We start from the raw sequence: 27,175 nt of genomic DNA, 5'->3' as shown, positions 1-27,175 counted from the left end.
CTGTGGTCAAAACCACAGACACCTGACGAGGTGGAAAAAGATTGTGAGTGAGGAAGTTAAATATCCCCTCCCTGTACAGATGGTCATTGCAGAGCTTGATTGGGTTGTGTTGCTAATGACTGTTCTGTGAACACGTCCCTGCAGCTTTGCTACTAAAGCAATCCTTCTCCAAGGTCACTGTCCAAGCAATCTACAAAGCCATCAGCCCTTACCTATGAAGTCAAGGAATGAAGTCTCGTAACACCCAGGCATCTCAGCACCAGAAAGGGGCAGTAGCCAGGGTACAAGATGGATCCAAGGATCCAAGGTAGAGACACTCTTCCAAATTTCACAGTTTGATCTATTGAATGATCCTGACATGAACAAGTTTCCCCCCAGATGGCCACAGAGCTTCAGGAAACTTGACTGTTACTCCTACAGCTCTCAGGACTTTTGCAAAGCAGGATTTTGCTCCTGGATTATTTTTTTTATTTTCTTTTCTTTTTTTTTTTTTTTTGTAGCGATAACTGCAATAAATAGATGCAATGTGGGCAGAATAACTGCTAAGGTTGGGTGCTCTGTAAGTGGCAGATCATCATCAGATTTTTCCCAGTACATCGCAACGCCATGTAATACTGTTATTATGAAACGGATATCATCACCCAACTGCTGGGCGTGGGCAGACACAGAGTTCACTTCAGGGTCCAAAAGTTCCCACTGAATTTTTTCTTCTTCAGGCAATAAACCCCAAGATCAGGACTCTTCTGAATCAGTCTGAAGGAAGGAGTGAGCTCCTTCTTCCCCTGCCACAACACAACAGTACAACGGAAACCAAGAAACACCCAGGAGCAGCTAACTCCCCCCATGAGCCACGGCCCCTAGCCTCAGCTTCCACTGTGCAACCCTGGGATGAGGGCAGGCTGGACTTTCCTTTTGGGGAATCACGGGGAAGGGAAGGAGTGGGTAGGCCATGTGTGGGTGGCATTAGCTTTTCACCGGAGTTTACATCCATGTTGCCGATTAATCGTATACCTTAGTTAAATTGTGTCACTGTGTCCCTTTGGGCCTTTGTAACATTAACTTTTTTCCAGGCTTGATTTATCATTATTTCCTTTTTCACTTCTCCTGGGATTTTCTTTTGCTACCTTGATTTCAGTTGTTGTGAGCTCAGTCCCTTTCCAATTTTACACAAAATCACATGTATATAAGGTAATAAGTTAGGAAAACGTAAGGATTTCAGAGATAGGAAACCCTGATCTGATCGTTACTGCAGGGCACTATCAGCCAGAGCTGGGAGACTTCCCACACTACCCTGTGGATTCCTTTGCCTTCCTGGCTTAGCAATGCCAAACAGCTACCAGCCTACCCTCTGCAAAGCAGGGTGAATCAAACAATGTCTTTTGGAGGCACGAACGAACTTCAGTTAACATTTGTGGAGTGCTCTACAGAGACTGCAACAAGGCCTTACCAAGCATTTCTGCAGGAGCATGATCCTAGCTCTATCCCAGAGCTGGTGTTTTTGGCAGCAAGTGATATAAACTGGGGTACCTCTGATGTCAGCATTGCATTTGTCAGATCCTGTTGCAGATACTAATTATCCCCAAGGTCATGTGAGTGCATTTGCTCCAGAAAAACACTTAGCATTAGCTGATATCACTGCCAGTCTGTCTCTCTCGGGGACTTTTTTCTTTTTTGGCTAGTTTGCTAATTTAGTAAATATTTAGAAATCCACGTTCTTATAAAACTGCAACACTGGATACCATTCCCTTTTGTTCTAAATTGTTTACAGAAATAGGCACAATTATATTAAGATTCCTAGTTAATACTTACTGGGTTAAAAGCAAGACATACTACATATAAAAAGAGTGGAGGGAAAAGCAGGGATTTGTTACAGCAAAGTTCAACATCGCCTTGAAGGCTTCGTACCTGAAGCTCTAACAAAAAACCTGTTTCCAAACAGAAAACAGAGAGAGTTCAAAAATATGGCAGTGAAAATTAATACCCAAGACAGGATATCAAATGCTAACCTTCAAAACGCGACAGATAGATGAGGATCGGTTGCCTCTAGCACATGGCACAGAAAGCCAGGTTGCACATTGAAAAATGTCCGTAGGGTCACATCAGGGCCTTGTGCCCAGGGCAGTGCTTCTGCTGAGCCCAGGCCCGCGGGCTGCCTGCCCGCCGCTGCTCCCCCAGCACGCTTTTGTGCCCTCAGGTCTTTCCCCTACCCGCAAGGGGCCAATGCCCCTGTCCAAAGTGTTCATATCCGAGGAGTCAGCAAACCACGAGAGCAGTCACCCAGCAGGGCAGAGGTCACCAAACCAGAGCAAATACAGCTGACGACATCAGACAGCTCGGTTGCGAAGTCCAGACTTTTTCAAAGGAAATTCCCAATTCACACAAGTCTTTAGCAGGCCTGAAGATTAAAGACAGGCCGGAATACAATCAAAAATCTCAGCAAGGAGCTGTGGCACCCTCGCGGAAACAAAAGGCACCTTTTGACAACAGGCGCACTGGGCTTAATTTTGGACTACCCAGTCCGGGGACTTCCCAATGGCCACAGTTGCATGGCTTTTTCTCTCCTCTCCCAGGAAGGCTTTCCAATCCCTGCTTGCTGTGGCTGTGATGTGAGCGGCACCCATGTTGGACGGTTAACAATTGGTTCAGCTGTGTCCAGAGGACTTCCAGCCATCTCCAGCTGCTTGGTGAACAATCCTGGAGCCACTACACTCTCACCAACAGCAGCTTGCACCACCTTGCTTGCTTTCTTAAGGAAATACATCACTCTTTAGCCAACCTCTGGAGGTAGCTGAAGCAAAAGGGGTAGGGAATGATGCAGAAACAGCCCTGCTTGGCAGGATCCAGTTAGGAAGGTAGGCCCAGCACAGACATAATGTAGTGGGATGGTGCTAACTTGTGCTGCCTTGGACAGCAGATGGTTTTACATGCTCCAGCATGGAGAGGCATCTCCAATTATTCAGCCAGGCCACAGGCAGGGAGTTCTACCCTTGAGTGTCCAGACAGAGGTCAGTAACTGTACACTCTGAAATTACTTTAATTATGGGACAATCACTTTTCAGTGTATTGAATAACCACCTATTTCAGACAGGACCAACCCCAGGGACTCAGGTCCACTTTAAAAGGAAAGCTAATCAGCATGGTTTACAAAGCACACACGTGACTTCTTTGAGCCAGCTTATCAAGATGGTTCTTTATGGGAATGTAATTTACCTTTTCACAATGCAGGTCAAAGCATGAGGCTCTCAATGGAGACACTTCCTCCCGGATGACAGACTGGGGAGGCTGTGTTCTTGCTGACTTTGATAAGGATGCAAAGCAGAGAGTTAGGAATTCACGTTACAGTGTATTAAGTCCCCCTTTCACCTGCCACCGCAACCAGCCAGGACAGAACAAAGAGCCAGATTCAAAGGACTGGAGGCACAGCACTTCTGCGCAGTGTAACACTGCATCCCAACACAAGTGCTCTCAGGGAACCCCCAGTACAAATCCTCTGCACCTCTCCGAAGGAATAAGAAATAATTATCCTCTCTTCTGTCAAGACACGTGAGACAACCCACGAGATCTGGCACTCTGCGGATGCATTTGTGGATGCTTAAATTAGCCCTGAACACTACTAAGGAGTCTGCTCTTTTTTCATGGTGAAAAATCTTCAAATATGAAGGGAGCACTCCTGGCTAACAACACCCCCTCATATGCTTCTGCCCCATAACATTTCCCATCTGGTTTCAAATCTTTACATTCTTCCTCTCTTGAAAAATATAGTTTAGTAAGATTCAAAACCTTCCACCCGAGCAGGCTAGGTGTGTCATTTGCAGGGGGCTGGAGCGGGCAGAAAAAGCGTGCTCTGGGGTGCATTGCATGTCTTCAGCTCCTCCAACATGTGAAAATAAAGCATGACAGACCCCCTCGTACACAACACCAGACACCTGACCCCACATTCTATATCTGAAAGAAGTATCAGTTATCCAGTTATCAACAGTGTAATTTATGTGAGCCCTGGTACACCACCTCAATGTATATTATCATGTCATCATCAAAATAATATGGAGAGCTGGAATTCATTAGGACAGCGTCTGTACCTGAATCTGCTGATTCAACTCTGAAAGCTGCGTTAAGCAGCTGTATTCTTCAAGTCCTGCAGATGTCTATTTTAATCATCTGTCTTAAAATATCAGCTGGTTTATGCCCTATTCTGAAGCTTACCATCCTTCACAGAGGCTGAGTTGTTTTCTTTAAGCACTGCCATCCAATCAAAATTGGAAACAGTCAGGAAAAAGAGAAAATAAGAGCAAGTTACTTTTGCTTGTACTTATTTCCACACATCTTGCACAGCTTGTGGCTGAAACACCTTGGGAGGGCGTAGCTGCAGAACCTGAGTCTGCCACCTGGATGAGAGCAGCAGGATGCTTTTACTGGAGATCAGAAACATGGCTGGCTAAGGTATGGCCCTCATCAAAAGCAGAGGTTCAAGTTGGCAGAGATGGCCCTTGTCCAAGCCTTCCTCCTTCGCTTCTGACGTGCTGGCTAAGAAGCATGCCCCTGTACAGCAGAGAAGCTGTTCCTTTCCATGGTAAAATATCCTGCCACAAAACAAGCTCAAGGGCCCTTCCTAACTCACATTCACATATCAGCTCATTGATTTCTCCACAGCCATTTTAGTTTATTTTTTAGCAAAAACTAACCAAATTTTTTTTCCAGTAATATCATTCCTCTCTTAAAGGCTCTTCTCCTTCTCTCTGCTGTGGTGCCCTAGGCTCTGACCTTCCAAGGTGTGCTGTCCTCATGCAGTCTAAGTATTTTAGCTATGTGCAAGGTGCTTGCAATTTGTGCAGACGCTGTGTGCACAACCTAAGTGCACAGCCTAAGATCACCTGCATTCTTGTTAATTATGATAATTATGGTCATTAAGGACATATTATAGAGTTCACTGTTAATAGAAGCTTCCATGTACGCTTGCAGCCAAAACAGCCAAGGCCACCTCTCCATACACAACTCTTCATGACTCCCAAAGGAGGATGAGTGTGAAGCGTGCGATCTCGTGGCCCTGCCCTGCCCTCTCAACCAGGGAGCTCTGCTCACCCATGGCCCATGTCTGTTACTTATCATCACGAAGCCAAGGCCTTTAGCAGATCTCCTTCTCATGGGTAGGATAAGAACGCAACATCCAGCAAAGAAAATTGGAGAAAAATATTTTTAACTCTTTACTTGTTCTTGGACCTCCCCCACAGCCTAGGTAAACTAATTAAGCTAAAATTTTTAAGCACCTCACACTTGCAGTACAGAGCTTTTCTGCTTTGAATGAATGGGAGAACATTGGAGCGGCAAGACTTGCATCTTGCCTTGCAAGATATCTGCTTGCAGTCCCTGGTTTGAAGGAACCTGACACATCTGGCTCAGGCACGCAGCAGCATGTTCGCTTTTCCTCCAGTGACTCATTTAACAGCTCCTCAAGGAAAAATTACTACTACTGGAACAGCAAATCCAGCAAAAACAGCCTCCTAGGCACTGTTACAATCAGCTGTGTGGAGAGGAGCTGGTGAGTATGAAGAGGTGAGAATGATGCCTGTGAGGGTGGACCAGAGCCTAGCAGCTGGAGGGCAGGGAGCAGTACCGCTGGGGTGGGAGAGGCGTGAATGGTCCATGGACTGGTGGCCCACAGCTAACCACTGCGAGGAGAAGTTTTGGCCTCTGCCATAAACTAGTTTTGCACTCACCCTGGCCAGAGTTGATGCCTATCTTTCATATTGCAAGAGCAGGTGAGATGGCTCCAACCCTCGTGCCAGGGTCTGCCCGAGGGAGGCAGTTGGCCTCACTTCCCAGGGCAATGACCGCAGGTTGAGGCCAGGTGAATAATCTGCTCAACCCACGGTGATCCTTCTTCCTACGCTTACAGTCTGCAGGCTGGGGTGTAGGATCTTCCTCTGGTTATCCAGGCCTTCCTGGATAACCAGAAGACAGCAAGCCAGCCCTTTGCAAGATACTTGTATTTAGATGGATGGGAGGAGGCTTGCCCTCAGGAGACAGCAGCCTCTGTTCCCAGTAAAACAGCTCAAGGGACTTATGGTTTCTCATGCGGTGGCATGCAAAATTGTCAGGCTCTTGGCATGTGAGTGACTGTCTGTATATCTCAGAGAGACAACTTACAAACAGATTCTGAGGGATTTTATGCTAAGAAAGTTCTGCTTTTGCTGCTATTAGTCCAGAAATCTTTATTTTAGCTGTTGTTTCCAATGTTTAAAGGCTGCTTTGTCAGTGAACACCCGTGTCCTCCTAACAGTGGCATGGAAAACACTGCTGAAAATTATTCTTCAGTTACAACAGATCACAATAGGTGGTCCTATCTCAATGCAGTAGACAGCTGATGGGTGGGGAGGGGAAACTGATACAGCCTAATCATGAGGTCTCGCTGCCTGCCTGGGAAATAAAGGACACCGAAATATAACTGCGTGGGAAGGACTTCCAAGAAGAATTTGTCCCAAACCATTTCTGGAAACAGATGATAACATTATTTACCCAAATACAGGAAGCTCGAGATTGCAATGAATGACGAAAGGCAAGAACTAAGGGCGAGGGGGAGAAATATGTTCTTCCCCCTCCCCCTCCCAAAAGATAGAAGGAAAATCCCCACCAGCAAACCCCCGGTTATTAGGCTGTGCACTCACAGGCTGATATATCCTTCTGTGTTTGTGCATGTGCATCTCACACCCACATGTTCCCTGACCGGCCCCCTTTGGATCCTAATGACGGGGGCTCTTTCCAAAGCAAGGCAATGTATCCCACAGAGAAGAGTCCAACTGTTGGGATCCTTCCCAGGAACCAAACACTGCAGCATTGAAGCCTTTCTGGCCTTTCAGTAGTTAACCTGGGGATACCGAGAAACCTGAGAGCAATGCAACTCCCTCCAATGAGAAGGGATGGGAAGCGATGGGGTGTGCTTCAAAGCCGTCGTATCTATTTGTTTATTTGTGTTCATGTTTATGTAAATTTTGCATAAATCTGGGTTGAACTTTAGGAGCCTAAGCTCTCAAATACAGAATCCAGCTGTTTGAAATAGTGAGGAATGTACATTCCCACCAACAGCGTAAATCCAAAATATAAAAAAGTGAACAGCCCAGCTAGCCAAAGGGGGGGCTGAGGGGGGATTAGCTCTCACAGGACGGCATCCTATCTTCCTGTGTATTTATTTTTTTAATGTTGTTGCCTGTTCTGTAGAAAAAAAAAAAAAAAAGAAAAAGAAAAAAAAAGATGCTGGTTATTTTGGAATCCACAGTGCTGTTAAGTGTTTCTCAGCATCTGCTCACGGGGGTTCCCAGCCATGGCCTCTGCTGCACCCAAACCAAGTGAAAGCAGCACAGACCCAAGGAGGTGTTTTATTATGGTGACAGCTTGACTGACCTGGATTCAGCAGTGTTTTGTTTATCTAGGCTGTGCCAATTAGCCCAGCCACTGTAAATCTGCTGGAAGACCGAGGGGTTCCTCCTCATCACTAGCCATGGCTCAATGTCCCCAAGGCCAGCGCAGCTCTTCTGGGAGCTTAGGAAAGCTGCAAATCACAGTCACTCCAGTCCTGGCTTCACGGCACACTGACAGTATTCCTGGTCTGCTTGGAGGATGCCAAACACCAAGTCAGCACAAGCTCACCATATTCATTTGTCTGTCCTCAGAACAATTCAGCTTGTTAACTTTGTTTGAAGGAACTTTATGTTAGCTCAGGTATCAGCTGTAGTCCGCTTTACCAGCATCAAGCCACAACCGCAGCATATGCTCCATATTGTGTCTTTTGTAAAATCTAACAGCAATGTTGGCACACGCACGTGCACACATCTGAGCTGAACATGCTCCTATGATGGGGCAATCCAGTGACATTTGAGGCTCAGGCTACCACTCATTGACTTTAGAGTAAGTTAGAGCCGTCCCTTAGGCACAGAGATGTACATAGGACCTCTGCAGAAGACATTAAAGTACCTGCTACAGAGATCAGCCCTCCCTTCCCAGCTATTACTTTATAAAAGGGGGAGAAGTTAACCTTCTGAGCCTTTTTTTTAAGCCCTAAATAAATTATCAGCTTTTCAGCAGTGTTCTTTTAGTGAAATCTGTGAACACTATAGTTACTATTATAATAAAGATTATAATAAAGATTTTGACAATCTGCTTTGACACCTAAATGTGGAATTGGGTTTATAATACAAAACTTTCAGCTCAAGTGGGAGAAAAAGCTAGTGCATCCTTAGGGCAAGCATATACCTAGCCTTAGACCCTAATTGAGCTATGTAGTAAGTATAAATACATGGATTAGCAGGTCCCCATTTTCTACGGATAGGAATTTCTATACACGCACAAAAATGCATTGGCATAAAGGAATAAGCAAGGGTGAACCTGGCAATTCAGAGGTTAATTACTATCATTAAGCAAAAAATCCCACTTCAGGCACATCAGCTTTAAGGCTGGTTGGAAGTAGCCCTCTAAGAGGTGGAAGCAGCGGATAGCCGTAAATAGAGGCTCTTCAGTCTATGATATAATAAGTGTGATGTGACACAAAGTCTGTGATAAAATTTCACTGTAAAAGCACCTTACAAAACAAGAGAAGGGGCAAGTCAGTTCAATGAACTCTGAGAGCCCCCAAATCCAACGGGATCTCTCACTGATGCCTAAGGTACTTTCTCCCCTGGCCTGGTACAGGCCTGGGGCTGTGACCAGTAAGCTGGCCTGATTTACACCAGGACACAAGTCAGCAGTAATAGGTGAGCCCTGGCCCCTGCAACATTAGGACCTTGAATTCACCACTACATAAAATTCCCTGAAGCACGTACAGACCCTCTGCAGCTTCAGAGCTGATGTCATCTACCTGCCTAGCCCAGTTTTCTCTCCTACTGTTTTCCAGGCAGGAGCTGAAAGGGAACGATGCTCCCCCCAGAGCTCCCCTGGTGGCTCTTTGTCCTTTCAGCATTCAATACCATCTTTCCTGGTCCTCAAGCCAGTCTTTGCTAGTTCTTGTTAAGCGAATAGCTGTGACTGAGTGGAGGTAGGGAGAGCGCTTGTTGGTGGATGCACCTTGGGGACAAAGTTAATACTTCAGCTAGGCACATGCAGTTGCCTCCTGGCTGACTCTGATGCATTTCAATGTCAGACATCACATATTAGTATTTAGGTGACAGATTTTTTTTACAGTAACAATGCCTGTGTTACAATGATACCCCTCCAGAGCCCACTGGCAACTGAGTGCTGGTAATTAAAATGATTCAGACTGTCCTTAAGAAGACTATTTATGCATTTATTTTACCATGCCTTTTCCCAGTGAAGCTGCCTTGATGACACTTTCCTGCTCCTGTGACACCTGCCACTGCAGATAATCACTGAGGAATGAATTACAGCCATTATTAACTTTCAGCTAAATAGAAAAGAAAATACTTGAACTAAAACCCATCACCTGTTTTGACACAAATTAAAAACATTGGCTTTTTCAGTAAGGCAAAGCTCCAAACACCGCTGCACCCTAAATTCACATGGATGATATTTAATCACAGCTATCTGCTATTATTTTTTCCTCAGCTAAACAAAAGTGCAGTTAGCAGAAGTCATGTGAAAGGGGTTGACGTTAGAAAGAGAATGTCGTTAATGTTACAGTTCCAAAGAAAAGTGCGATTTCTTTTATATTCATTCATGGCTGCAGCTGATAATTGCTTCCTGTCTTACACCTACACAAAATCCATGAATATAATTACAGCAGCACAGTGCAGAGTTCAATCAGAAGGGAGTATTGATTTGTGCATAGATCAAAAGCCATCTTCCTCCAGTTGTATTTATATGAAAAAAAAAAGGGACTTTTCTGAAAAAGCTGCAGAATCAAGAAAGAGTAGCGTATCGCAGAAAACCTCACTTATAGGTTATATGGCCAGAAGGGAATAATATGATCATCTAAATGTGTCTGCATATGCAAACCACAGGATTGCCCAAATTAATTAAGCTTTGGTCTACAATGTATTTTTTCTGAAGAAAAGAAAATCCAATTATTTTGGTAGATTTTTCATTTATATGCACATCAATTATTACCACGTTCTCCTGTGCAGCAGAGACTGTTACCTGGAACAGAAGCAGATGCTTCTGTTCTTGGGGTGCACAGCCAGGTGACTATCACTCACCAGCAAAGACGAGGATGCCAATTAGGGCTGGGGTTGCTAACAGGAGTGGGGAGGAAACAGCTGTAACTTTTTAGCTCCCTCACCTGCTTCCCTTCATCAAGACTGGAAGAAGCATCATGAGCTTTGCAGTAAAGGCAGCATCTGAATGAGGGGGTGTTTTCTTTCTTGATAAGTAGTGTACTTGGGGAAATCCAGTCTGTAGGGCTATGAAATCAAAGGTGAGAAAGCAGAGAAAGTTCTGAATTTGACATTGTGGAGCCAGCTCCAAAGCCCAGAAAGGTACATCCCTTGCATAGGCTGGGGTCCGGCTGGGGAAGGTCCCTGTTCAACACACAGAACCTGCAGAAAAACAGCAGACTGGCTTTTTGCACCCGAAGCTACCTGGGGGAGACACAAACTGATTTTCAGCTAGATCTGTCCTGCTGAGAGCTCCCTCCTGCACAACAGTCTTTATTAACGGTTGATCTGTTCTGTGCTCTCTTCATGAGTAAATGGCATCCTCGCTGTAAATGCTAACCTTGCCCCAGAGAAAAGGGTAGCATGTTCCTCCTTCCCAAAAACCAGGCTTCATAAAGATAACTTGCTCACCTATATAATTCTCTGCAGCTTGTCTGAGGGGAACCTTTAGGACAGAAAGTCTGAATGGAGACATTTCATTAGCTTCCTAATTATCTGAGCTGCCAGCACAGGGTTCAGGAAGGATGCAGAACCACAAGGTCTCATCTCTGCCCAGGAGTTACACCATTATAATGGGTTGTAACAGAGAACTAGAAAGCAGCAGAGGCACATACTCTCATGAAAGCATTTACACAGCTCAGGTTTTGTGAGGGAAATGGAAGAGGGTCTGTAAGTGAAAGATCATTTGAACTCAGTAGAGCTACCACTTCTTCAGGAGGTACAGCAACATCCAGAAAAACCTTTTTCTCTCTCTCTAGCTACACCAGCATAAAATTAGACCACATTGGTACCTCTGCTAAGCATCCATCACAGAGTGCTCAGCTCAAATTAACTGTTTTGGGAACACTTGCAGTGTCCTGACTTTGCCTGTGGCTACTAGCAGTAAAAGCTCATTTTTGTCAGCTGAGAAGGAATTATCAGAACTGATGACTGCATTAATATTATTCATCGCCCCCAGAAGATTTCTTTCCAGTGAGCCACCTAAATAATTAATATTAAAATTGATTTTGTGAAGCATTCTCAGGTGTTATAATAAATGTATACAAACAGTCTATTTATGAGGCCACAGTGTAGAAGGATTAAAACCTGATCAATTATGACGTGCCTTCATTTTTGAATGGCAGCCTGTTTGAAGAAACATAATCTATGCAGAGTGTAATTACATGTATTAAGTTACACCACAATCTGTTCTGCTACTGACTGGCTAGTGTTGGATTAAAAACACTGCTAGGAAATGGCTAACTAACTAATCAGACTGGCTTATTTCCAACAGCTTTCATTTGATCAACGTGCCTCAGATCTATTTTTATAGAAACAGTCAACCGAACAGAAAAAGATACTGCAGGAAAGACCAGAGCAGCGCTTTAAGAAATCACAGTAAAAAGTGCAGTTTTTTTTTTCATGGCTCTAACTAATACAAGTCGAAATTTTAAAAAAATGTAGATATCTTATTTCCAAGTATCAAGGAAAGATGATGCATGAGGACAACTTCCAAAGCACACCCTATATATGTATACATACACCAGCTATCCTGTTTGCCAAGTGCCATCCTCCATAGTAAAATATCAGCATTAAATACTTTAAGTCATCTTAAGACTCAGGAAGCTGCATTGTATTAAGCACTTGTGTCACTGAGCTTCGAGAGGATACACAAAGCTGTTCTAGTACCTGAGGAATAACTATAGCTGGGTAATTAAAGACTTAAAATTATGGAAAAGCCTTGCGGGATTTTTCAAGTTACAGGGTTATTAAGACTCCTGCCAGACCCTCAAAGACCTTAATGGTGCATTCCTGTGCCTAGCAGGGAAATGCCCAGCTCTACAGGCGGAATCCACAGACTAAGACTAAGAGCAAATGCTCACACATAACATAGAAGAGCTTAGCACCTCAAAACGGGATCCTAAGCAGACACCATGTAGGTACCTGAGAAGATACTAAAAGGCAAGGGACAGCTCCTGCTGCTTTCTCCAATGTAACACCCCATGAACCACAGCAACGACCCCCTTCTGAGGATGAACGTGTTGTCCCATGAGGTGTGGAAGGCTGCATCTCCATTTTCTCCATAAATAGAGAACACACTAGCAGTTTTGTTGGACCCAGAGTGATCTAAAGGATGTTAGAAAGACAAAGGAGAGGATATCATAATAATATCAGAAATTTTTCAGCAATGTTTCTAACACGGAGTTTCTATGGCATAGTTTGTCTGTTAATAAAATAATATCTAATGAAATTAAATGTATGGTCAAGCAGCTAATAAAAAATGCTGCCTCAGAAAGCAATGCCAAAAGATGTGGCAACCCCTAGCTTTTGGCCTTGGCGCTAGAATACTCACAGAGAGACCCTGGGGAAAACACTCCCATCCCTTCCTGTGAAGCAAAAGTTTTGGGCAGACGGGGCTGGGAAGGTGATGAGGCAAGGCAGAAACTAAACAAGAAAATAACTTGATTACGTGAAGTGAAAACCGCTGTGTAAAGACCATAAAGACGACAGTCCCCTTGCGAAGGCAGTCACAGTTATGCAAGTCTTTTTATGAACATATGATTTTTCTCCTACCAAATCCAAGAGGTTTTAGACAAGATCTACCAAGGTGCTTTGGAAACTCACTCAATAGCGTATGTGCATATTGACTTGTCTATCAGCTTGAGAAATTGGACCCTGACTGTTCACAGCATGACAGCCTAAGCTGTGAGAAGGTGACGCTGTCTTCTGTGTATAGAATTAGTTAATCCCCATCTGCTGGTGTGCCTACAATTCTAGTCATCTCCTGAAAAGAGATTTAAAGCCAGGCAGATAATTAAAACACAAAATGTTTTTAAACAAAATATTTCGTTCAGGCTAGCAGCGGAAATAATTTTTGCTGTTTTGTCTTCTTCATCTTCTCTTCCCCAAACATTTGGTGAATTTGCTTTCTGACAGGGATGTTCACTAGACATTCACATTTTACGAAACTCTTAAAGAATATTTATAAAAAGCAGATTTCAAATATGCAGCCTACACCTTACCAGTCAGGAGTCAACTGCATGTCACTCGTACTCACTGATGAAGTAGAACACAGCTGAAAAGTCCAGGGATAAAGAGAAACACCAACAGTTTAAATGGGCACAGTAAGTTTTACAGAAAGACCAATATATTCCGTAATTTGAAGGCAACGTCACAAGCCTTATCAGCATACAGGATCTTAAATTAATACATGGGTGGAGAAGTACCTAGGATGAACATCAGTAAAGCCAGCTGTAGGCAGAACAAGCTGGATGCCCCAGCAAGACCATGGCCCAACAACAGGCAGCTCTTCACCCCATCCCCTCCAGGGACCAACATACCAACATCAGCTGTTGTTAGACATGGACATGAGAAGCCTCAGTGGCTCCAGCACAGGACTGTACTAGTACGGCTGGGCAGGTCATGGCTCAGAGCTGGCTTGGGTCCAGCGGGCTGGGGACATGCCACTGCTGGCACACATCCCTGCAGGCATTCCATTGAGGATCTTGCAATTTTAGGCACCTCTCAAATCAATTAACATTTTAGCAAGGGCTTTGAAGATTGCATTTCTCAGCTGATGATCCTACAGTGGTACTGAGGTGGTTCCTGGTCGTTTGTATGCCTAAGCCCCTATTATTTGAGAAAATGTTCCTAGCAAAATTACAAGTAAGCTGTATTCTTTGTGCACTTAACACATGGCTAAATTTTGCTAAAGTGCCTTCCAAACTCCGTAGTCCTTAAAGGCCTTGGAATTTGAACCGTCATACCAAGTAATTAATTAATATCTGTGGCCCAATTTGAAGTAATTATGGTAATTTCACCTTCATTTACTTGAATTAGAGTTTATCCAAGTACAGGTTATGTAAAACGTGAGAGATTTCCAAAGATTAACTGGGTTACAAATGATCCCTGCATAATTAATTTTTGTTCAAATGCTTACTGAATTACATATGTATGCCCCATAATAAATTCAATAATTTCAGAAAATCCTTCTTTGTAGTAAAAGCATCCTCACATAAGGACAGTTCAGGTTCCCCAAATTCATTCATTTGTTCACAGAAAAGATCTCCGGTTACAGCATCCCTCCGAGACCCTCCTTCAGCACAGGACAGTTAAAATCTCTCCATTTCCTAGGAGGAAGTTTTTGTGACAAGGAAATCTGGAGAAAAAAAAAGGAAAAGCTCTCATATTAAGTTTTGTGGGTTTGTGGAAGTCACTACATAGTAACTGTTGTCTGAACATTGAGAAATGGCAACAGTGTTCTTTTGTCCCTCTTTTTTACAAAGCTACTTTCCCACATGAGATCAATGTATGCTATTACATATGCCTATACAGACAACCATTCACAGTGTCCACAGGAAACTTGGTACGTGATGAGGATGTCAGGATGAATGAGACGAGTTACCTATTAACACTACAGTCATGCTTTAAACAAAACATCCCAAAATATGAACCTAGGCTTGACTCCAGTTGTGTTGAGGGCAAAGTCCCTTTACCTCTCTCTGCCTCTGCGTTTCATCACTCTGGGTCTCACAAGATCACTAAGGTCCAGTCTTCTCCTACTAGCATCGCCAGAACTTTCTCCTCATGAGAGCAGGACAAAGCTCTTTACTGATACACTCATTCGGCATCTGACTACCCTGTGATGAGCTTCTTGAAGTACATGAAGCTTCTTGAAGTGGCATGGAGGGTTAGTCTCCAAATCTTGGCTCAGAGGAATCCTCATTCCTTCACTGACCCTTACTTCTCTTCCTCGCCTGTGGTCATGGGGATCTGAGTCCCACATGGAAAGGTTCAAAACAGAGATGGAGGCAGGCCAGAGAACCAGCTTTCACAAGCTCCTAGCATTACTGGTACAATCTGCAGGAAGCTTAATGGACCCATGGAAGGAGGGTAGGAATCAGGAAGCTCCTTGCCTACAAGAGAGGCAACCCAGAGACGCTGCAGGAGGTGGGTGACACACAGGAGGGAACATGGTGAGAGGTTATGGATGGGTTTGGTGAAGCTATGCTTGTACCTGCTGTTATCCAACACATGTGAGGCTGTGGGAATGCTCTGCTGTTTAACCACCACCGCTACACTGTCTGTGTTTTAAATGTCCTTAAAGTGTAAGTTGTGTCTACCTAATGTTGCCTGAGGGCAGACTTCTGGTTTCCCCTGTAACATCAATCTGCTATCAAGACAAGGAAAACAACCAGACCAAACCTTACAATTAAGCAGGTAACAGCTCCTCCAGCTTGTTGTTCAAGTGGGAAAACCAGATAAGAGAGATGTGGGCCAACCCAGTCAGATGCTCCAGGCTGGACCAGGTTTTCCTCTGGGTGCTGCAGGGTAGAGCTTGTGCCCGGCAGTGGCAGCATGTCCCCCGCAGGAGAGGGGCACATCCTGGCCTCCTGACCCACGAGGGGGTGAGCCTTCAGGGCAGCCAGGTTTCAGCATTCAGACATGTGCGGAGGAGCACAAAGAAGCCCTTTATGCCGCTCCAATTGCAACATTAGATTTCAGTTTTATTCCCAAACATGAACCGAGCTCTCAGTCATAGACAGGCTTTTTAATCAGCCCTGGCAAAGATGAAAAGCCTGAGAAAGAGAGGCAGTGTCTGTGCAAGAAGGACTCATTTACATTAAATAATTATCCTGAAGGAGAGAAGCAGCAAGGGAGTGATTTTTTAATTATAAAGAAATAATTGCAGTCTGGAGGAGTATATAGAGTCCTATCTTTGTTCCCTGTAAGTTACCTATTTGCAGTAAAACCTAAACAGTAGGTTTGAGAGGTATGAAATATCTGTTTGTTGTTATTTTCAAAACAGAGTATCATATGAGAAGGAAGACAGGGAAATACTTCTGCACTCCCAAAAGGCTGCTGCTGCTTTTATAATGTCTCCTCTGCACAGCAGGACATAAAATCAGTATCACAAACATAAATGCTAAAAATACAAGAGCCGACATACAAACACATTCTGTAATAGGTTAGGAATGACTCTGCTGCTGAGTGTGTGTGTGTGAGAGAGAGATACAGCATTGTGGTACAAGCGTATTTGTCTGCTACACAGCCTGCTTGTGCAATCTGTTACATGCTTTCTCTTCTTTGATATTGCTTATTTAGTAAAAAATAAAGAGGATTTGAATCCAACATTTCCCCATAAAAATTACTTTTGAGCTGAGATGGAAAATGACAGTACCAAGCCCCAGATTAAGAACTTTTTTTTTTAATTCTGAGGAATTTATGGTAGGGTTTGCAATCTGTGCTGTGCTTTTGGGAATAATTCCCTGCACAGAGCTGAAGTCCTGAGCCTCCTGGCACCTAGCACAAAAGCACGGTTTTTGAGAATGTGAGCATTCCACCGCGGGCTGTACCGCTTCCACAGAGGAAAGTGCCAAAACCTGGGAAATCCTGCACGTTCCTGCTGCAGAATCAGGACAGCGCTCAGCAACTCACAGCTGGTCCTCAATACAGGGCAGTGAACACACCAGCTTTACACGGGTAGCTCATCAGCTGACCAGTCTGGGAGTTGACCAGCAATACATATAGTATCAACGTGAAGGCAGGTGGTAGTGCAGAGGGAGCTCCTGTGGTCCCTGCTGACCTAAGTCCCCCAGCAGCACACCCCTGGGCACAGCACGTGCTTCAGGGCCACCAACCAGGACCTATGGGCAGAGCACACTGCAGCACCCTAGGGTGCCCTGCTCCCCCATGCCTGGCTCCTGCCCCTGGGCTGTGAAAGTTAAAAGTGTGCCATATTTTCGCTCTTAATGGATCTACCTCCAGCTTTCATCCACTGCATCTTACTGTTCTTTCTCTTCCTTGATTAAAGACCTGCTTGGTAATTACCTCCAGCAATGCTGGCAGCTTAAAATTTTTGAAAAATATTATTTTACTTTGAAAAAAGAGAGGAGTGGCAGGGATAGGAGAATCCAGCGGAAGAGAGTGGCTAGAGAGGAAAGAAATGGCAGTGGTCACTGGCATTGGAGCACAGCAGGGAAGGGCTCCCAGATTCAGGAAAGGGACAGAGAAACAAGGCTGGATTTCCACTGAGAGCACATGGCAGCCGCTGCTTTGCACCTCAGCTTTGCCCTGTCACCAAAACCAAGTGATGGCATGTTTTCTCAATTCATAGAATCATAGAACCATTAAGGTTGGAAAAGGCTTCTAGGATCTTTCATACAAGCCTGACTTAGTGTTAACACTGGTAAAAATTCTGAAATACTGCTTTCTACCTATAAGCAAAAACAGGCTGTGAGCTCACAGTTAGATGTCACCTTCCTGTGAGGATCAAAATGGCTGCTGCCAAATCATAACAAATGTAATTAGTACATAGCTTTTGTATTGCATGCAACAGGAGAAAAATACATAGACAAGCTATACAAATATATTGCCTTACACAATAAAAAGAACTACATTAATTCCTTCATAAGCTTATTCTAAATTTTTCTTGTTTTCTTAAATTGCCAGTAAACCTCCTTTTCAGGCCCTGTAAGCTACTGTGTTGGAAAATTTAAAGGCTTACAATAGCAGATATACAAATCAGACTGTAGTGTCCATCTGTATGAATATCACTGGAACATGGCCACCAGGAACACTGATTTGCATTTACAGCTCTAGAAAAAAGATCTGGTGTCATGGTCTGTGTCAAGTACCCAGGACAGCATAGCAAAAGTTAATGCGCATAACACATTAAGCTAATGGGATTCAGTTAAGGGTGAATATGTCTCTTTGGGCTAAGAAAGCATTAAGTCCGCCCATGTTTACTGAATACTCTGCAGCCTGCTGAGTGCTTCTGCTATGTGCATGAATGTGAAACCAAAGCAGGAGAAGAAAAGAAGCGGGGTGACAAGATGTCAAGGAACACTAAAAATTACCAATTCTCTTCAGCTGGGAAAAGCAAAAGAACAAGTTTCCTTCATATGTCTATTTGGAACCAAATCCAGCCTTGAGAGGCTGACCCCTCTGCCTCATAAAATTATGGTCAGATTGGCATTGTTTAAGGTGAAGTGTATTTAAAACAGCAACGTTAGTGTTTATAAACATGGGTGAAAAAATATTTCCTTCAACTTTTTTATGCAGATAACTCCCACCTCCACCCCACCATGGAAATTAATAGCGAAGAAAGTTCAAAGAAAAGACTGAAAATGAAATCTGAAGAGTAAAGATAAATACCATTGATTTAATTGATTATATTTCAACCTGAATTCACAGTATTTCCAAAAATTAATAGAAACAGAAGGCCCCCCTCTTAGCCAGGACTTCCAATGGGCTGTTCCTTGGCTTTGTCCCCTTCCTATAAGGAAGCAAGGGAGGGGGGAATTTACTTTTACTTAAGGACAGCAGATGAGTCAGGTTCCCAAACAGACAGAGCAGTCTGGAGTACAGCCAAGAGTTTCTCCTGCAAACTCTCTTCTTGCAAGGACTGAATTGGCACTTGTCTTCAAACATCCGCACATAATTTTTGAGGTCAGCTCTTAAGACTACAGCTTTTCAGCTGTTTCAGGTGCTAATATAAGATTACATTTCCTGTGCGGCTTGGCCAACAACTTTTGCATTTTATTGCAAGACTTCAGCATTTTCTATCATTCTCAAAGAATTTGACTTTGAAAACCTGAGGAAATTCTTCTTCATAAGGTGTGAGCTAAAATATGGGTTAAGCTTCCAGCAGAGTATGTTCATGTAAGTATTAGTAGACCCCTGTATATGTCTGTGTTTGTATGTGGGGGCCTAAGCTCAGTGTGTCTTCCGATCCAACTCCTTGCATTCATATTCTTCCTTCAGTGTATCTGCTGTTTGTCTTGTCCACATCCTACCAGCCCACTCAGGTGTGCCTCTGTTTTTGCCTCTTTGGCAGTCTGATCTCAGGCACTTGTAACTCCCCTGTACCATTGCACACGCTGGAGCCTCTCAGGAAGGGTTTTGTCACACAGTGCCATCACAAAGACACGTAGGAGACATGGGACAGGAGGGGGCACATCTGCACCTCTGCTATAAGATACCTGAGTTTTCTCTACAGGTATTCCCTGACGGTTGTAGGCTTTTCTCCCTTGATTATGGGGTTGCATCAAACAACTTTGGAAGCAAGGCAAGTTTAAATGTATAAATGGATGGACATAACAATGGTGAGGCACTAAATATATAAAAGTAGCTGATATTACAAAACACTGATATGCCTCAAGTCTTTGTAGCTTGACTGCATAATATAGATGGGCTTCTTTCTTCCACCTTTCTTTTAGCACTTTATTCTTCCGGCTGTCTTAAAACTTACAGTGTTATTTGAGTGAGCAAGTGGCTCAGAAACTCACGTACGTGTGTGCAGGTAAGTATAGGCACAAGAATCAAAAAACTGAAACTAAAAGTCAGGGCGTTTGGAAATGCTGCCACCCCACTCCGTCTGTGCAGAAAGCACAGTCACTGGCCTTTGGGGTGGTGCTCAGGCAGGAGTCCCCTTCCCACTCACCGTGGGCTGCACACACATGCAGAGGAGGAGTGAACGTAAAGTGGTCTCTCACAGATCATGCCAAGACTTGGGCATACCAGGTTCACTTTTAAATGAAGCTCACAATTACTCAACACAACAGAACCCATACAGTATTTCCCAATGGTTAGAGATGTTTAGTGTGTTGATAGTGTTTTCCTGAATGCAAAAGGCCAGAATAATTTCAGATATGGTCATAACTCTAAGCAGAACACTAACAGGTCATCAGACTGCAATGCAGATGTAGTTATGTGCTTAAATACTGGTCTAAAATGGCAGAAAACTGGTTGTTTCTGGAAGATGCATCATACATAATCAGTGACCACTTCAAGAACTCAGGAGAAAGCTTAAAAAATTATAGATCCAGCTTTGTCATCCAGCAGCCAAACTCCAGACACATTTTAAGGGAAGATACAGAGATCAGGCCAGAGACAAGCTATGAAATATTCAAAATACTTGTCAGGCCAGAGCAGTAAAGTTTCATTGTCAGCAAAAGATATTAAATCATGAAGGCCCAGATTATGCTGCACTGAGTCTTGTCCTGGAAGTAGATCCACTGAAACAAATAAAATGAAAGTAAAAGGACTATTCAAAGACTTCATTATTGTTCACCAGAAGGATGTAAAAATCTGGTCTCAAATAAAGTAGGTTCTGTTCCTTCCCCTCACTCATGATATTATTTGCAAAGCTACAATCAGTCACACAGACCAGTTTTTAATTAAAACCCAAGTACTGTGTTAATATGAATACTGGTTGTGACCTGAATGGCACCAAGATCTGAAATAAGAGAAGAAATGAACAGTGGCGAGTTAGGTCATCTTCTGAATAAAACCGAGGCAGAAATGTTAAACCCCTGTGAAAGCTCAGCGCAGGAGGGAGCACACAGGCGTGTCAGCAGGGCCGACTAAGCTCTTGCCACCGGAGGCAGGTGAGCAGCTCTGTGTTCAGAGGCTGGCTACTGACAGGCTTCATTCAATCCCAATTTTATGGCCACTTATGGGTGGCCATGTACAAGTAAAACCTGGCTGAAAGACAGCAAGTAACAAACGATCTTTCCTAGAAACAACGTACTATTTTAGTGGGTTATTGTTGAGACTAATGAATGATGTACAAGGAAATGAGCGTGAGATAACGTTTTCAAAATAGACTGCGACACTTTTCCCGAGTCCATGGTATTCTGATGACTAATGTCCATCCTTATCAATGTGATGTGTGATTCATGCCCAGGAGCTGCACAGCCGTTAGCAGGGTCCAAATGCCAGCCAACACCGCCGTGCCTGCCCTATTACACGGAGTGGCCACTGTTAGCGTGTGTAAACCTAAATTTGTTCCCTCAAGAACAAAACAAATTGTTTGTCTTGTTTTCAGAGCTCTCCCTGAATGGCATGCCCTGGGCAAGAGGGCTTCAGGGTGCAAACATCTTTCCGGGTGCCGCCAGCCCAGCCATGGGGCCATAGTGGCACTTCATTGCCTCCCTGGCACCAGACCCGTGTCCCCACCTCCACAAGGCTGTATCCTGACAGCACAGATATTGCTGGCACTAGCACTGGATCCAGGTCATTTCTGTGCTAAATTAAAATTCACTTACTCTGGAAACATGTCAACTCTTCCATGTTGCCAGGCTGGCCAAGCACATGGTATGAATTGCTGCATAGTAATTCGGAGACAAGAGGTATATGGAGAAGGAATGCACAAGTGGAAGGGTGAAAGCCATATCCAACAGGATTTTTGTTGCCCTTGTCCTGATAAGCTGCATAAAAAGTCTGGCACTAAACCTAGCTGGCCTCCTGTGAAATGCATCTTCACGGAAGGCAGAGTGATGCTGAAATACTCATAGCAGCCCACATCCCATGCCATAAGTGGAAAGAAAATAATTCAAGGCATGAAAAAAATCATGGAATCTTCTGATTAGAAAGATGACCCCTGCTTTCAGTGCCATGGTATACATGTTCTTATAGTCAATGCTTACAGCAGCAACAGAAATGCTTTTGTCACAGAAAAATAATAGTTGACATCAAAAAAGTTATTTCTTTTCTCATTCATTTCTCTAGATAGGCAAAACCTCAAAATCATATAATTTTTTCAAAAAAAACCCCACATTTTTTCTTCATCCAGTCCTAGCCTTTTCTTCTCCCATTTCCCCCTCATTACCCTACCCTCATAATAAAAAAAGTAATGTGGAAAATAAGGAGAATCAGATTATGTATCTATATAGAGGGAGAACTCCTCAGACCTCTTCCCAGCCTAGGCAGGATTTTGCAGTGGAGCAAGGGGGGAGGGAAGCAGCTCAGTCCAGGTTACCTGTGTCGCATTATGCTCAGGAGTTACTTTTTCTTACTTGAAAGAAATTCCTAGGTAAAAGGAATTTGAGGGTAGACCAACAGCCTTTCCAACCAGATATTCTCCTTCATGAATCATTTCCTCTGAAGTTAAAGCAATGAGGTACACAATCATATCATTGCACACGCTTGTATAAAAGGTACAAAAGGCCTTTTCTTTTAAAGTTAATAGCAGGAGAATGAAATAATCTCTTCTTTTTTACAAGAGAATAGTTTCATTGTTCTGCCCACATACTTTATTTGTTGAACTGACATCTGTAACGTAAGAGGAAAGGGAAGCGGATGAGAGAAATAAGTGAATTAAAATATTTGGGATAAGCTTTTGGAGAACACTATATGACTATGTTTGAGTAAACTTGACATGATCTAAGTAATAGCACAAATAATCAAACACTGAAGAAAATGTCCACCCTGATTTGGTTGCAAACGTTGACCTCTCTCATACATCGCCCTTCCTACAGTGTTATTCTAATTTGCTTGTAAGGCTGTTCCCTGAAGGCCCAATTCCCCTTTGTGCGTCAACAAAGATTCCACTACGAGCTCAGAGAGTTGGTTTTCACTATAACATATTTGTCTCTGACACCACCCCACTGTGCTGGGTTAACTCTTTCAACTTAAATTTCGTTCCTCAGTTTTAGGTGGCCCATGGGGTTCACACCACAGTGCTGTAGACGTGCCAAAAATGTCTGCTTCACAGCAGGGCTGAGCAGTCTTGCCCCTACCTCCTATCCGGAGTCCAGGCGAGATGGCAGCCCCACGGCCTTGCAAGGCACGAACCAACATGTGAGTGAAGAAAGCCTTTACGTCCCACTTCTACCAGAGTGGACCAACACATGCCCAACACCAGCATCCCCAAGCCACTATTGCTGGGGATGAGGCCTTGCCACCACGAGAACCCTCATCAGCGGGATAACTCATGCAGAACAGGGCTGTCTGGAGGACCAGCAGACATCTGTCTTGGTGGCTTTGCTCCTGCCACCGGGCACTGGCATTTGTGATGGAGAGAAGGAGGAAGAGGGTGGACTGCAATGGCAAAAAAAACCACCCCAAGTTTTGCAAAATTCTGCGGATGAAAGCAACAGTCCTAGTTTCCTTCCTTGTGCCAAGGATCTTGCTGAACCAACGAGACTGAGGACCTTGGATAGCAAGTTAGGAGAATTTGGTGCTGTGCAAGAAAGCCCCCCCAAGTTTTGCCAGTATTCCTCAGCAACATCCCTGTTTGTTAAACATTCTCCGGGTGTAATGTGAGGGATAGGTTAATTAGCACGTACATTTTTATGTGGACCAGCTGTCTACTCTGTCCGTTGTCTGAAATGCAAAGTCCTCTGGGAATCCCTATAAGAAAACACACTTTGTCTTCTAGGAACAGAATGGTTTTCTTTTAATATCCACTTCAACTGTAACTTGTTTAGCTTATAAATCTTGACAACAGATTCTGGCCACTGATGTATTGTTTTCTTATGCTAAGCCTTTTTTTCTCTCTCCTTCCTCCACGGATATCCTATACTCTGTGTTTAAATGTGAGACACAGCTGTCTCTGCCAGCAGGAGTTCACATTATAAAAATCACTAAGATTTACGCAACAGGTGTTCTACCAACCCACTGTGCTAACATTTTCTCCATGCAATGAAACAATATACTGGGCTGGGATAAAAAATAAATCAAATTAAAAGAAGAAGAAAACATTTGCTGGCTGGAGATTAGACTTGGCGCAACTTCAGCTTAGGAGCTGAGTCTTTATTTTTCTCTTACAGGAAACCTAAATAGCTTCTATAGAAGTGGATGGGTGAAATTGGTCAGGCAGACTATACATAAAGGAAGGAGAACCCTGGGACAAGGCTTAGTGAAGGAGGATAATCGGGAAGCATCTTCTTTTCAAATATATGCATATCAATTGTCATTATGCCACTTCATTGAATAGTCTGGGTTCACTTACAAAGCGACAGAAACAAGGCCACAGACTAATGTGTTTCAAGTTCTTGCAACTTTCAGTCCTGTAAGATATTTCCAAGCCATGGTGTGCAGAGCCCTGGGTAGAGATTTTTTGGCCTACTGGCTTTTGTTTTTTCTTGTAGTCCCCTGTTGAAGAGCCTTCAATTACCCACAGACCACAAGTTTAAAACTATTGCTCCAGCCAAACAAGCCTCATCACTGATGAGAGCTCCTCTCATCCCCCAAAAGCTGGAAACAGCTACTAATAATTTAAAAATATATGCTGTATGTATACAGTATACACATATATACAGAGTCTATATATAATGTAGAATGTTATTATATTTAGACACATGATACATAATATTATACAAAAATGCCCCTGCTGCCAGGCAGTTGGAGAGAGGGGAACGCTTTAAGTGTTTTATTCAGTGCAGTAAAGAAGCATTCAAAATTGCATACAGTATGTATATAAAAGACACATTGACACTTGGTACTCAAGCTTTCGACTGGATCAGGTTAATGTCCCTTAGGATGCAAGGTTACGAGCTCAGGAAATGTTTGAGCACTTATCTGTATGCTTTTTTCTGACAATGTGTTGGGAGGCAGGCAGTGGGGACTGCAAGCAAAACAGCCATTTCATGGGGCAAATGCACGGTACAGAAAATGGCACCCAAATTCTGGGAGCAGGATCCTGCTCTTCACACTTAAAACAAAGCCAGATTTGAAGGCTCAAACCCCTTTGCAAATAGGACTTCCACCCTGCACACACCTCCCCAACTCCTGCCTCCCCCCACAGCCGACACAAAATGCTCAAACTGGCTTAATTCACACTCAGGAGTAGGACTACCCTCCCCCAAGAGCTGTGCAGTTTTAAAGACAGGTGGAGTGTTTCACCCTGCCTTCTCCAAAGAGATTTATGACAAGAGATTTCAAGCAAAGAAAGAAGACAAGCTGAAAAGGAAAGCTGAAAAAATTTGTTGGCTTACACACAAGATAGTTGATACAAAGAGTGCTCCTACAGAAAAGATGAGCCAGTGCTGACCATGGCTATACATACATGTGTCCTTAATGCTATTAACATATTTAAAGTACAAAGTCTTGAACACTTGTATCCAAATCAGAGGATCCATTATCAAACCATGTAAAAAAAAAAAAAAAAGCAGCATGCCAAATTGCTATGACAAGGGGGATATATGAAAATGTGGAAGGATTTTTGAAGTATAGCCACTTCATGCTACTGACTTGTGGGTACCCAGCAGAAAACCGGAGCATTGTTTAAGAAACCAGGCACGGTCCAACCTTGTACAGAATTGTGCAACTTCAAAATTATCTTATATCCCTTCCTCAATTATTGCTGATCGGTTCAGTAAGATAAGCCCGCTGCCTTGTGGTAGGCACAAAGGAGGCAAAACCTCCATGAGTTACTGTGCAGTTGAACAACAGTATCAATAAGTTCCTGAGGGAATTAAAAAGAAGTGTCTCCAACCAAATGTTGACTGTAAGGATTTAAAACTCTGCTGAAACATGTGTTTTACATTCAAGCTTTTCCTGTGAATCAGTTAGCTGTTCTGAGGATACTGAAGATATATGAGAGAGTCTTAAAGTCCTAAACTGAATGGAGGGATTATATTTGTTAATACTGTGCCACAGAGCTCTAAATCCCTGAGGATGAGCAATCCCTTCCCACATATGTGACAGTTGCCGTTGCGATTTGGGGTGCCTCTTTGCTAATCGCAACGCAGCCATCAGCCCTAAAACATCCAGCACAGGACATTACATTATTAAGACAACCTTTGTCTTTCTGCGGTGATCGGAGGTGGCTACGGATTGCTTTCAGAGGAAACGATTTGGCCTTCAGATGTGTGAAATGCTGAGACTTCATGCTGCCGGTTATTTTAAAAAGGAGGAAGTGTCAGTCACCACCAGCAGAGAAGCAACGAGACCTGCTTTGCTGGTGGAGCCGCTCTCGCATCCCCTGCCGTGCTCACAGGAGGCCACAGGTGGGTAGTTTGCTTTGCACTTTCCATTCTTAAATAAAGCCTCCTCTCCCTGCTACAAGATCAGGTTCTCTGGTCGCAACCACAGGCAGGATCGCACTGCCAGCTGCGCATCAGCCAGCCGGAGCCTGCCAGCAGCCAAGCTGCCCCCACGGCCACGCCGCATCGGCAAGCACCGTCCCCGCGCAGGGAGATGCCACAAGAAGGTGCCCCTGTTTTGAGTCCAGCGAAGCCCTGCTGCAGTGGCAAGGCTGTAACGCAGAAGCGCAGCGCTTTCCTGGGCAGCCCCCAGCACCACTGGCTGCCAAGGGAGGTGGGATCCCCAGGCAGGTTCACCCGGTGGTGTCGCGTCGGTAGCAGTGCAGACCCCCCGCTGCCAGGGTCCTCCCCCTGGCTGGCAGCCCACAGGGTCACTGTAAAAGGAGCCACTTTGGCCAAAGAAAAATTATTTCTGCAGAGTGTAACAAAATGCAGTTTCTCAAGGAGGGGTCAGGGGTGTATTTTGCCAGCGGCAGAGCACGGTTCGGACGGTCGCTGCCTCTGCCATGGGGAGAGGGCTGCCAGTTTGCCCCATGCGCACTGCAGCACGCACAGCTTACTTGGAAGAAGCCTTGAAGGAGGTCTGAGCCCTCCTGTGCCTTGCAGTGAGCACTGAGAGCAAGCCCTCCCCTTGCCTGCCTTTTTCTGCCTGCTGAAAGTGAACCCACCATATGTTCTCCCCTTGTAGCTCATCTCCCTTTTAATTAGATTTCCTGTCTTACACTGACAATTACTGCTGTGGGGCCGTGGCCTCATGGCAGCAGCACAAAAGGCTGAGCAGAAATCTCCATGTGGCTCCAGGATGGTGCTCAGGCGGATGCCCTGTCAGGGAAACAGCTGGGAATATTATTTGGAAGCGGCTCACCCAGGAACCGCCGTCAGCCGACACGCTCCCCTTCTACTTTTAGCCCCTCAAACCTCTGCCCTCCATCTCAACACGCGGGGAGATATATGACTCCAGCTTCAGCAGGAGCGCTCCCACACCGGGGAGGGGATGGGTTGGGCACGCTTCTTTCGCAGATGTCCAGCAGCCGAGAGGAACCAGGCATCCGCAGCATGGGCAGCACCAGGGATGGTGAGGCTCTGCTCCACCAAATGTGGCCGGAC

The 27,175-nt window shown here is 44.3% G+C and overlaps 2 long non-coding RNA genes across 2 annotated transcripts in view; one reads left to right on the top strand and one right to left on the bottom strand.

Moving 5' to 3' along the window:
- LOC142065852 (uncharacterized) overlaps nucleotides 1-2,197 on the bottom strand; it is a 49,398-nt gene extending 47,201 nt beyond the window's left edge. Inside the window, exon 1 of the long non-coding RNA XR_012663643.1 lies at nucleotides 2,007-2,197. This is a non-coding gene — a long non-coding RNA (uncharacterized LOC142065852). The remainder of the gene's footprint in view (nucleotides 1-2,006) is intronic.
- A 12,771-nt stretch (nucleotides 2,198-14,968) lies between these two features.
- LOC142065494 (uncharacterized) lies at nucleotides 14,969-23,530 on the top strand. The gene is made up of 2 exons (XR_012663500.1): nucleotides 14,969-15,245; nucleotides 22,730-23,530. It is a non-coding gene; the product is annotated as an uncharacterized LOC142065494 (long non-coding RNA).
- The last annotated feature ends 3,645 nt before the right edge of the window (nucleotides 23,531-27,175 follow it).

This window comes from Phalacrocorax aristotelis, chromosome 1, assembly GCF_949628215.1.
Source record: "Phalacrocorax aristotelis chromosome 1, bGulAri2.1, whole genome shotgun sequence".
NCBI classification, from domain to species: Eukaryota; Metazoa; Chordata; class Aves; order Suliformes; family Phalacrocoracidae; genus Phalacrocorax; species Phalacrocorax aristotelis.
This window is presented reverse-complemented; position numbering and strand designations above follow the sequence as displayed.